Source organism: Berghia stephanieae, chromosome 9, assembly GCF_034508935.2.
Source record: "Berghia stephanieae isolate SIO BIC M18660-M18661 chromosome 9, UCSD_Bste_1.3, whole genome shotgun sequence".
Classification (NCBI taxonomy): Eukaryota; Metazoa; Mollusca; class Gastropoda; order Nudibranchia; family Aeolidiidae; genus Berghia; species Berghia stephanieae.
This window is the reverse complement of record NC_088368.1, coordinates 46,593,099-46,605,598: the sequence shown is the minus strand read 5'-3', so window position 1 is coordinate 46,605,598 and position 12,500 is coordinate 46,593,099. Positions and strand designations below refer to the sequence as shown.

The window sequence follows — 12,500 nt, the reverse complement described above, 5'->3', positions numbered from 1 at the left end:
AAGATTGGAATAGAAAACTGGAAGGCTGGTTTTTGGTGGGATTAATTTTCTTATTGTCTTTTTTACTTCCTCTGTCACTGCTGCATACACACTTTTTAAGATCGTTACAATTCAGTGAGAAAATTTCTCTTCATGAAGAAATCATGAATAAAATTATCAAAAGTTATAAAGTTTGTTTGTTTGTATTTATGTGTGTGTGTGTTTGTGTGTGTGTGTGTGTGTGTGTGTCTTTGTGTGAGTAAATAACTTTGTTTATTCATATTATTATTTTTTGGGTTTGTGTTATTTTAAAATTCCTTAATTAAATATGAAAATTGATTTAAAAAGTACTATAAAATATGTTGGTAACAACAAGATATGAAGTGAGTAGAAAAGTGCCAGAAGACAATAGAGAATAAATTTTTTTTTTTTTTTTTTTTTTTTTTTTTTTTTTTTTTCGCGGCGGTGGTGGGGTTTGAACCTGCGACCTTATTGGTACGACAACTCCGCCTGGCAGGTGAGAGCGTGGCTCTACCGTGTGAGCTATCCACGAACACACTAAAATATTCGTTTCAAACTCAAAGTCATTTCTAGATCCCTCTCTCACCCACTTCTTGAGACCGCCGATTCGTTCACCACCATCGCGAAATAATTTTTGACCGGCAGTTAAGCTTAATAGCCAATATTCTCATCACAAACATATAACATAGAAACGATTGAGACATTGAGTATGCTCCGGTGTATGGGGTGAATTTTTAATTCAGAAAAGTGAGTGGAGCAGGCACTTATGTTGGTAACAACAAGATATGAAGTGAGTAGAAAAGTGCCAGAAGACAATAGAGAATAAATTTTTTTTTTTTTTTTTTTTTTTTTTTTTTTTTTTTTATTGTCTTCTGGCACTTTTCTACTCACTTCATATCTTGTTGTTACCAACATAAGTGCCTGCTCCACTCACTTTTCTGAATTAAAAATTCACCCCATACACCGGAGCATACTCAATGTCTCAATCGTTTCTATGTTATATGTTTGTGATGAGAATATTGGCTATTAAGCTTAACTGCCGGTCAAAAATTATTTCGCGATGGTGGTGAACGAATCGGCGGTCTCAAGAAGTGGGTGAGAGAGGGATCTAGAAATGACTTTGAGTTTGAAACGAATATTTTAGTGTGTTCGTGGATAGCTCACACGGTAGAGCCACGCTCTCACCTGCCAGGCGGAGTTGTCGTACCAATAAGGTCGCAGGTTCAAACCCCACCACCGCCGCGAAAAAAAAAAAAAAAAAATTTTTATTCTCTATTGTCTTCTGGCACTTTTCTACTCACTTCATATCTTGTTGTTACCAACATAAGTGCCTGCTCCACTCACTTTTCTGAATTAAAAATTCACCCCATACACCGGAGCATACTCAATGTCTCAATCGTTTCTATGTTATATGTTTGTGATGAGAATATTGGCTATTAAGCTTAACTGCCGGTCAAAAATTATTTCGCGATGGTGGTGAACGAATCGGCGGTCTCAAGAAGTGGGTGAGAGAGGGATCTAGAAATGACTTTGAGTTTGAAACGAATATTTTAGTGTGTTCGTGGATAGCTCACACGGTAGAGCCACGCTCTCACCTGCCAGGCGGAGTTGTCGTACCAATAAGGTCGCAGGTTCAAACCCCACCACCGCCGCGAAAAAAAAAAAAAAATTTTATTCTCTATTGTCTTCTGGCACTTTTCTACTCACTTCATATCTTGTTGTTACCAACATAAGTGCCTGCTCCACTCACTTTTCTGATATAAAATATGTTCCACCTTTATACAGTATGAATATATTGGTGTTGGAGTACATAGAATTTAAATTTCAAATGCTTTCTTTTCTTTCTTTATATATATATATATATATATATATATATATATATATATATATATATATATATATATATATATATATATATATATATATATATATATATATATAACATTTAAAGTATAATTATGGTTATTTAAATACAACATTGTTTCAAGTGTTAGCTCTCATCACTATTATTTTATGTTTTTTCTTTATACATTATAAAGTATATTGGTGTTGAATTAGATTGAATTCTAATTTCATCTGAGTCTGTTGTCATATTATCTATATATATATATATATATATATATATATATATATATATATATACATTGAAAGTTGATGTATATATGAATGCTTCTGATTAAAATATAATTCAATTTTCAATTACTGTACAGAAAGTTGGAAACCACACATTTTATTTTTTTATATTTACTGATGAAATATGCCATAATGAATCCTGTTGTTATATTTCCTTGACTGTGGCCTCTAACATAAATATCATTTATATTTCATTTGGTTTCCATTTTATATACAAATCATAGCCAGTGAAATTGTTCTCTGAGACTTATTGGTGGCCTCTAACATAAATATCATTTATATTTCATTTGGTTTTCATTTTATATACAAATCATAGCTCAGTGAAATTGTTCTCTGAGACTTATTGGTGGCCTCTAACATAAATATCATTTATATTTCATTTGGTTTCCATTTTTATATACAAATCATAGCCCAGTAAAATTGTTCTCTGAGACTTATTGGTGGCCTCTAACATAAATATCATTTATATTTCATTTGGTTTCCATTTTTATATACAAATCATAGCCCAGAGATATTGTTCTCTGAGACTTATTGGTGGCCTCTAACATAAATATCATTTATATTTCATTTGGTTTCCATTTTTATATACAAATCATAGCCCAGTAAAATTGTTCTCTGAGACTTATTGGTGGCCTCTAACATAAATATCATTTATATTTCATTTGGTTTCCATTTTTATATACAAATCATAGCCCAGAGATATTGTTCTCTGAGACTTATTGGTGGCCTCTAACATAAATATCATTTATATTTCATTTGTTTTCATTTTATATACAAATCATAGCCCAGTGAAATTGTTCTATGAGACTTATTGGTGGCCTCTAACATAAATATCATTTATATTTCATTTGTTTTCCATTTTTATATACAAATCATAGCCCAGTAAAATTGTTCTAAGAGACTTTTGGTCGATTTGCCTAAAGAATAATCTTTAATTAAATGAATAAAAATATATCACGTATTGATATCAAATAATACATTTGACAAATTTCTATTGATAGATGTCCTGTATTGTAAACAGTGCTTGATAAATTCATTCATTTAATGCATAATATGTGGAGTAAAAGAATGGACGAGTTAGAATCACATCGATAATTCATGACGTCATTCTGGTCTAATTATGGATGTTTTAAGTAAAGGTTGAACTAATCCTTCTTTGGATCAAGATGGGAGATTACTGTTAGAGAGTGGAAGATTGATTACGTTAGTTATAGATGGAACAAGATGGGAGATTACTGTTAGAGAGTGGAAGATTGATTACTTTAGTTATAGATGGAACAAGATGGGAGATTACTGTTAGAGAGTGGAAGATTGATTACGTTAGTTATAGATAGAACAAGATGAGAGATTACTGTTAGAGAGTGGAAGATTGATTACTTTAGTTATAGGTGGAACAAGATGGGAGATTACTGTTAGAGAGTGGAAGATTGATTACTTTAGTTATAGATGGAACAAGATGGGAGATTACTGTTAGAGAGTGGAAGATTGATTACGTTAGTTATAGATGGAACAAGATGGGAGATTACTGTTAGAGAGTGGAAGATTGATTACTTTATTATAGATGGAACAAGATGGGAGATTTCTGTTAGAGAGTGGAAGATTGATTACGTTAGTTATAGATGGAACAAGATGGGAGATTACTGTTAGACAGTGGAAGATTGATTACGTTAGTTATAGATGGAACAAGATGGGAGATTACTGTTAGAGATTGGAAGATTGATTACGTTAGTTATAGATGGAACAAGATGGGAGATTACTGTTAGAGAGTGGAAGATTGATTACGTTAGTTATAGATGGAACACGATGGGAGATTACTGTTAGAGAGTGGGAGATTGATTACGTTAGTTATAGTTGGAACAAGATGGGAGATTACTGTTAGAAAGTGGAAGATTGATTACGTTAGTTATAGATGGAACAAGATGGGAGATTACTGTTAGAGAATGGAAGATTGATTACTTTTATTATAGATGGAACAAGATGGGAGGTTACTGTTAGAGAGTGGAAGATTGATTACGTTAGTTATAGATGGAACACGATGGGAGATTACTGTTAGAGAGTGGAAGATTGATTACGTTAGTTATAGTTGGAACAAGATGGGAGGTTACTGTTAGAGAGTGGAAGATTGATTACGTTAGTTATAGATGGAACAAGATGGGAGATTACTGTTAGAGAGTGGAAGATTGATTACGTAAGTTATAGTTGGAACAAGATGGGAGATTACTGTTAGAGAATGGAAGATTGATTACTGTAGTTATAGATGGAACAAGATGGGAGATTACTGTTAGAGAGTGGAAGATTGATTACGTTAGTTATAGATGGAACAAGATGTGAGATTACTGTTAGAGAGTGGAAGATTGATTACTTTAGTTATAGATGGAACAAGATGGGAGATTACTGTTAGAGAGTGGATTATTGAATACTTTAGTTATAGATGGAACAAGATGGGAGATTACTGTTAGAGAGTGGATTATTGAATACTTTAGTTATAGATGGAACAAGATGGGAGATTGTGGGTAAAGAGTCTTTTCCAAGGGCTCAACTATGCGCCGAGCGAGACTCGAACCCAGGACCTTCCGATTCGAAAGCGAGTGTCATACCACAAAACCACATAGCCGCATCATTATTTGTTGCAACATTTTACAATATATAATAAACTCTTAGCAGTTGTTGTAAACATTGTTCTTAGTCCACCACAGACTGAGCAATATCATTGAAATAAAAACCTTATTGCAGCCCTGTATAAAGCAAAAACAGCTTTGATGCCAGCCGACACCTTATTCAGATTGGATTAACTTTCACACTTTTGTTCTCAACATTTGAAAGAGTCAAAGTGTTTAGCATTGATGAGAGACAGAAAGCTCTCACCAAACTTGTTGGTCACAATGCACAGTTGTCAATCCCAAAACAAAGGATATCGCTCAGTCCCTCTTTACAACTGTCATAGTCTACCTGTTGTCAAGACTATGCCCAGCCCCCTCGCCTCCTATTTAATGGTCACAGATGACATCACAAAACCCATACTGCAAAGTCCCGTCATCTTTCGTCTCTAATACAGTTGTGATCCACAACTGTAGCATTGAATCACGCTCACTCTCAATTTTTAAACCTGTCACGATTACATCCGTTGTGAAATTTAGTATTTTGTTTGATTGACTTCTTGAATGTGCTACTTTTTGAGGGCAAAAATTTGTTGCCATTAACCGAAGTTTGTTGCAATTAACCAGTGCCTTTTATATAGAATTAATTCCGTTTCTTGGGAAATGTTGCGATTAACCAGTGCCTTTTATATAGAATTAATTCCGTTTCTTTGGAAATGTTGCGATTAACCAGTGCCTTTTATATTGAATTAATTCCGTTTCTTTGGAAATGTTGCGATTAACCAGTGCCTTTTATATAGAATGAATTCCGTTTCTTGGGAAATGTTGCGATTAACCAGTGCCTTTTATATAGAATTAATTCCGTTTCTTTGGAAATGTTGCGATTAACCAAAAGAGATGGAACGTTTCCTATTCTTATTTTTATGTTTTTCTGTCATGTTAAAATGTATAAATGAAAAATAAAAATTGATGAACAAGTAGAATACATGTTGTTTCTTTTTACATTATAAATATATTGGTGTTGAAGTTTAATGAATTCAAATTTCCACTGTTTCTCTTATTACACATGAGTGTCATATGTTAGACCACTTAACCTTTTTGCTGACTGGGTGGGGTTCCTCCCATAGTGGGCAGGGGAGGTACCTGCTATGTCTTCTATACCCCTATTCGTGTTTTCCAATTGCTTTCACTGGGTGGGGATCCTGACCTCCCATAGCGGGCAGGGAGGTACATACTGTGTCTTCTATCCCCTTATATCTGTTTTCCAACATGCTTTCTGTCTTTGTCTTGGAATGAGATTACTTGGTTTTGTCCTGGCTCTGGTCGGAGTCCTAGCTGGGAAGGAAACAGTCAAATGCATAGTTATTGTTTTGGGAGATGATATTTTTTTCCTTGTAAATCATCTCTCTGTTATGTATTATTATTTTTATTTTGAATGTATAATGTAAGCATTTGAGTGTATTCCTCTTTGTTGGATTTTGTGCTTGTGTCTGGATGAGACTTTTAGGTGATTTCAAACTAAGTACATTGGTGGTATGCTCTTGGAATCTACATCTAATCCCTATTTGCTCTCAGTTCCCCTTTGTCTTACTTTTTCTTGGGTGCTTTAATTGTAATTCTAGAACTTTTTACTATCCGATTTTCTTCCTTTTTACTGGCGCTGATATAACCTAAATGTGTTGCAAGCGCCGTAAAACCCTTAAAAACAAAAAACAAAACAAACAATTGCTTTCTGTCTTTGTCTTGGAATGAGATTAATTATTTTTGTCCTGACTCTGACCGGAGACCTAGGCTGGGAGGAATACAGTCGAATGTAGTTATAGTTTTGGGAGATTATATTTTTTTCCTTGTAAATCATCTCTCTGTTATGTATTATTATATTTGTTATTTTGAATTTTTAATGTAAGCATTTGAGTGTATTCCTCATGGTGGGGGCCTGTGTTCGTATCTCGATGAGACTTTTAGCTGATCCCAAACTAAGTACTCTGGAGGTATGCTCTTGGAATCTACACCAATTCCTTATTTTTACAATTCCCCTTTCTCTTAATTTTAATTGTGTGCTTTAATTGTAATTCTGGAACTTTTTACTATCCCATTTTCTTCTTTTTTTACTGGCGCTGATATGACCGAAATGTGTTGCAAGCGCCGTAAAACCCATAAAAAGAATCAAAGTTTTAGCTGAAACATTATAAAGATCCAACACACCAATAGTGGCAATAGGACGATCTGACCTATAGTGGGCAGGGAGGCACTTACTGTGTCTTCTATCCCCCTATATCTGTTTTACAAACAGACTGAGAGTGATAAAAAATAGCACAACTTACGATTGGAAAATATAATTTACTCATTTTCGGGAAATTCCGATATTAGAGCGCTGCTCGGTGTGACACTGAGGATTGCCAAGTTGGCGTTCAATAGACCAAAATAAGAATTAAAAATAACTAACTTTACTTTTTTAAAGCAGATGTGCTTGGAAAAAATAGGTTTCGCATTAAAGCATTTCTTTTGTCCTAGGTTTGATTCATTCTCTGAGTGGAGCATAGTTGGGTCCTTGGGAAATGTTTTTAACTCACTTTTTCTCTCACCGTACTCCCGTGCAAGGTCATCATTTGCAATGTTATACAAGTCCGAAAAAAATGTTAAATATCCTTAACAGGCGTCTTGTCTCGTCCTACAATTTGAGAGTTGCTGTTGGCTATAGAGTCCTTGTGCACGTTTAGTGAATATTACGCTATGCTCAAGGTACTTGAAAAAAATTCAATTCACGTATTTTGACCTAGTTGGTTAACAAATTAAACATTAATTTTATAGAATACAGAAATTGTTACCTTTATGTTTACAAGAAGTGGCCGGCTATTGTAAATATTAAATGAAGACACGCATGACCGCATGATAAGAAATTTGAGTTTAATTTCCACTATACGGGTATTTTGGGAGGAACATTGATACTTTGAAAAGTTTGGCATTCTTTCATATTTTTTGGCAAATTTCAGTAACTTGTATGGCATTTTTTACAAAAATATATTGGCAATCCTTGGCGTGTAGAAATAACGAATTAACGAAAGGTTATGAAGACTTCTGAATAAATGTTATAAAGGCCATTTGTATTGTGAGCTGTTTGTTCAGTGCCATATTGAGTATAGATAAAGATGGCGTACTAAATTCTTAACTTGTTTTATCTTATATCGTTATGAATGTGATTCGTGTTTCAACTTCTGATTGAAGACAGCCTATCATTGCTGTGATTTCAATAGATCAAACATACAGAGATTATCGAATGTTATTGTTAAACTCTACAGCCACTTATTAAGTAAGTTGTCGTTTTCTTTCACTCTGAACTTAAATCAATCCTTCGTTTTTTGTTTTCTAGTTTTCTCTCTCTCTCTCTCTCTCTCTCTCTCTCCCCTCTCTCTCTCTCTCCCTCTCTCTCCCTTCCCCCTCTCTCTCTTTCTCTCTCTCTCTCGCTCTCTCTTTCCCTCTCTCTCTATCCCCTCACTCACCTCCTCTCTCTCTCTCTCTTCCCTCCCTCCCCCCCCCCATCTCTCTCTCCCTCCCTCTCTCTCTTTCCCCCTCTCTCTATCCTCTCCCCTCCTCTTTCTCTCTTCTCTCCCTCCCTCTCCCTCCCCTCTCTCTCTCTCTCTCTCTCTCTCTCTCTCTCTCTCTCTCTCTATCCTCCCGCTTCCTGCCTACCAAATCATATGATGTTTTTTTTTCCCTCTCCGTACCAACTTTCCTGGGGATTGAGATTACTAATATAATTCCCGATATTAACTCAGCTGCGCTACTGTTATAAGGACGGGATTGCCAATTTGATGGCCAAAGTAATTTTTAAAAACTTGTCCTTTATTTCAGAAGTCGAGTGGCAAGGCCAAAATAGGTGTGACATATTGACATTTTGGCGTGCATCCATACCGCTTATTTTTACCTGGTTGGTTTACAGATTAACGCTCATTTCGAATTTGCTAGATTTTACCATTATGTGTGCAAGAAGTATTCGGCTTTTGTAAACATGAAATCAAGATATTTAGTCTTACCCGCAGTAAATAAGTTTAATTTTAGGAGAAAAATTGGTGCATAGAAAGATTTGGCATTTTATTCATACTATTTGGCATATTTCTTTTTACTTGCCTGACATATTAGGCAACATTATAGCGGAAATCTTAGACGTCAACAACTAATGTGTGTTCTCTCTCTCTCTCTCTCTCTCTCTCTCTCTCTCTCTCTCTCTCTAGCTATCTCTCTCTGTCTCTCTCTCTTTCTATTCATTTATGCATCTCTATATCTATCTATCTATCTATCTATCTATCTCTCCATCTATCTCTTTTTCTCTATCTCTCTCTCTCTGTCTCTCTCACTTACTCTCTATTATTTTCTTTCCCTCTTTCCTCTCTCTCTCTCTCTCCCCTCCTTTGTCTCTTTCTCTCTTTCTCTATTTCTTCCCTAATCTCTTCCATTTTCTCACACTCTTTGTCTTTCCCTCCATGTCTCTTTTCTCTCTAATTCTCTCTCTTCCCTCCTCCCACTCCCCTCTTTCCCTTTCTCTCTCTCGCTCTCTCTCTCTCTCTCTCTCACTCCCTCTCTGCCTGTCCATCCATCTATGTCTTCTCTCTCTCTCTCTCTCTTTCTCTTACTATCTATCTCTCTCTCTCTCTCCCTATCTCAAAGTAAGTTGTCGTTTTTTGTCAATCTTATATTATAATCATCCTCTCTCTCTCTCTCTCTCTCTCTCTCTCTCTCTCTCTCTCTCTCTCTCTCTCTTCACGTTGGGCGGGTGGTTGGATGGGAGCATCACCCTTGAATCATATACCTATGATGTTCGCATGGGTGTACGATCCGATAGTGATGTCGTTTCTTCTTCTCTTTACTAGCCTATCCTGCTTCATTGGTTTGTGATTGTATTTTTGACAGGGGATATTTTTTTTCCTGTAAATCTTCTGCCTGTTTGTTCTTGGTTATTTATAATTTAGCTTATATCTTTAGGTTATGATTTTGATTTACATTTGTACTATTTTTGTTAGATTGCTTGTTTTTTTGTTTCAGCGGTCTCTCATATAACCTCAATTGTGTTGGAAGAGACCTAAAGCAACAAACAAACAAAAACAAACAAATATTCACGTTGTCTTCCCTCCTCTCTCTTTCTCTCTCCCTCTTTATCCCGCCCCCCTCTCTCTATCTCTCTCTCTCTCTCTCTCTCTCTCTCTCTCTTTCTCTTTATCTCTCTCTTTCTCTCTTCTTTTTCTTTTCCTCTCTCTCCTCTCTCTGCCATCCCATCTCTCATACCTCCCCCTCTCAATCTCCATCTCTCTCTCTTCATCTCTATCTTCCCTCAACCCTCTCTCCATCTTTATCTCTCTCTCTCTCTCTCTCTCTCTCTCTCTCCTCACTTTGTCTGCCCTCCTCTCTCTCCCTCTCCCTCTCTATCTCTCTTCCTACCTCTTTATATATCTCTCTCCTTTCTCTCCCATCCTCTCCCACTTCCCTCCCCCCTTTCCTCATTTAAATATTCTCTTCCCTTTTCGCTCTCTCTCCTATCCTCTCTCACTCTCTCCCTCTCCCTCCTCTCTCCCCCTCTCTCTCCTCACTTTCTCTTCCCGCTCCCTCTCTCTCTCTATCTCTCTCTCTCTCTATCTCTCTCTCTCTCTCTCTCTCTCTCTCTCTCTCTTTCTCCCAACTTTCTCTTCCCTCCTCACTATCTCTCCCCTCTCTCTCCCGGCCTCTTTATCTCTCTATTTCTCTACTCCCCCTCCTTCCCCCCCCCTCCCCATCTGTCTACCATAACATAATATGTTTGTTTTTATCTCTGTGCACCAACTGTCCTCGGGACTGGAATGACTAATATTTGGAAATTCCCGATATCAACCCAGCGCCAAAAGTTGATAAGGATTGCCAATTTGATGATTTAGAGGCCAAAGTAATTTATAAAGCTTGTCCTTTATTTCAGAAGTCCAGTGGCACGGCCAAAATTGGTGTGACATATTGACATTTTGGTGTCCATCCATACCGCTTATTTTTACCTGGTTGGCATAAAAATTAACGCTCATTTCTAATTTGCCATTTTATCATTAAGTGTGCAAGAAGTATTCGGATTTTGTAAACATTAAACCAACATATTTACAAATTGCCGCAGAAAGTAAGTTTAATTTTAGGAGAAAAATTGATGCTTAGAAAGATTTGGCATTTTATTCATATTCTTTGGCATATTTCTTATTACGTGTCTGGCAACAATATTTGGCAACATTGATGATTGCGGAGCCGAGTAATATCGGAATTTCCCGATTACTCGTAATCGCTATTCCAAGCCAAGTTGGTGTGAAGAAAAACAGACAGAAAGTCGTTAGAGTCTGTTGTGGACAAAATTAGAAGGCTAAGGAACTAACTTGTGTATAGAAATGAATTACTTACTAATTTCTTCACTTTATTCTTAAATCGTCTGTGAATTTGAATAATGTTCCTCATGTTATTTTATAATGAAAAACAGACGGCCATTGCTGTGATTTAAGCCACGTTCATCAAACAGAGATTGTCGAATATTATAGTCTACAGCCAATTATTAAGTAAGTTGTCGTTTTCTTTCATTCTTAAATTATAATCATCCCCCCTTCTCTCTCTCTCTCTCTCTCTCTCTCTCTCTCTCTCTCTCTCTCCTCACTTTGTCTTCCCTCCTCTCTCTCCCTCTCCCTTCCTATCTCCCTATTTCTCTCTCTCTCTCTCTCTCTGTGTGTGTGTGTGTGTGTGTGTGTGTGTGTGTGTGTGTGTGTCTGTCTCTCTATTTTCTTTCTTTCTTTCTGTCTCTCTCTTTCTCTCACTCTATTTTTTAAATGCTCTCCCTCTCTCTCTCTCTCTCTCTCTCTCTCTCTCTCTCTCTCTCTGTTTTCTATCCCTTGAACCATTTTAGAAGTATTTAACTTTTTTTTGCATATTACATACTTGCGAATTTCCTATCATTTGACCAAAGTAATAGTATTGGTTGTACTTAGTAGAAAAAGTAGTAGTAATAGTAGTAGTAGTAGGAGTAGTAGTTGTAGTAGTGGTAAAAGTAGTAGTAGGAGTAGTGATAGTAATAGTAGTAGTAGGAGTAGTAGTAGTAATAGTAGTAGTAGGAGTAGTAGTAGTAGTAGTAGTAATAGTAGTAGTAGTAGGAATAGTAGTAGTAGTAGTAGTAGTAGTAGTAGTAGTAGTAGTAGTAGTAGGAGGAGGAGGAGGAGGAGGAGGAGGAGGAGGAGTAGTAGTAATAGTAGTCAATGTTCAAAATGAAAAAAGAGAGAGAAAGAGAGATATGGATCATTAAAAAACATATAAATGGAAATATCTTGCTACTGTTGCAAAATGTCATCTATTGAATTGAAGACCACTCTTCCAGATATTTTATCTTAAAACTTACTCATTACTAATGTACTGGGCTAGCAGATATCACCATCACAACTTCATTTGGTACATCAGCACCATCATCTCCACATCAACACCTTTTACCATCACCATCAAGGCATCACCACTTCTACAACCACCATCACAGCATTGTCACTGTCACAATCACCACCACGTCACTTCTACCACCACCACTACCACAGCTCCGTCATCAACACCACCACAACTAGAGCACCATCTCTACAACAACCACCACTTCTTCCACTAACACTAGCATCAATACAATGTTAAGGTTCCTTCCGCACTAAGACAAAACTGTCCCAGTACAAATTTGTCCTGTCTCACTGGAGAAAACTTCTATTCAAAAGGGGTACCGCACTAGGACAGGACTGTCTCAGGACACAC

At 36.4% G+C, this 12,500-nt stretch overlaps 2 protein-coding genes and 1 long non-coding RNA gene across 13 annotated transcripts in view; all 3 read left to right on the top strand.

Annotated features, from left to right (window-relative positions):
• The window catches only part of LOC144980339 (uncharacterized), a 14,478-nt gene extending 14,177 nt beyond the window's left edge, over positions 1-301 (top strand). For all 10 annotated transcript variants that reach the window (XM_078928008.1, XM_078928005.1, XM_078928003.1 and 7 more), the window contains one exon: positions 1-301. This exon is cut by the window's left edge and continues 3,003 nt beyond it. The gene's annotated coding sequence lies outside the window, so the exon portion shown is untranslated.
• Positions 302-1,923: 1,622 nt separating this feature from the next.
• On the top strand, positions 1,924-5,713 carry LOC144980343 (uncharacterized). Its single transcript, XR_013646866.1, has 2 exons — positions 1,924-3,456; positions 3,574-5,713. It is a non-coding gene; the product is annotated as an uncharacterized LOC144980343 (long non-coding RNA).
• Positions 5,714-7,818: 2,105 nt separating this feature from the next.
• Positions 7,819-12,500, top strand: part of LOC144980341 (uncharacterized) — a 15,894-nt gene continuing 11,212 nt past the window's right edge. The window contains exon 1 of one of the 2 annotated variants that reach the window (XM_078928012.1): positions 7,819-8,040. The gene's annotated coding sequence lies outside the window, so the exon portion shown is untranslated. Of the gene's footprint in view, positions 8,041-11,009; positions 11,285-12,500 lie in introns of those variants that run through there. The other variant, XM_078928010.1, reaches the window with a different exon arrangement.